Source organism: Manacus vitellinus, unplaced genomic scaffold, assembly GCF_001715985.3.
Source record: "Manacus vitellinus isolate BGI_N305 unplaced genomic scaffold, ASM171598v3 scaffold_190_pilon, whole genome shotgun sequence".
NCBI lineage: Eukaryota > Metazoa > Chordata > Aves > Passeriformes > Pipridae > Manacus > Manacus vitellinus.
The window spans coordinates 38,075-38,332 of NW_021939330.1; positions in this window are offsets into that span (position 1 = coordinate 38,075).

Here is a 258-nt window from a genome sequence, read left to right on the forward strand (position 1 = left end):
AGGAATTCCATCTCCAACCCCCCACAAACCAACTCCTCCTTCTCCCAGGAATTCCACCCCAACCCCCACAAACCAACTCCTCCTTCTCCAAGGAATTCCACCCTCAACTCCCCACAAACCAACTTCTCCCTCTCCAAGGAATTCCACCCTCAACTCCCCACAAACCAACTCCTCCTTCTCCAAGGAATTCCACCCCAACCCCTACAAACCAACTCCTCCTTCTCCAAGGAATTCCACCTCCAACTCCCCACAAACCAA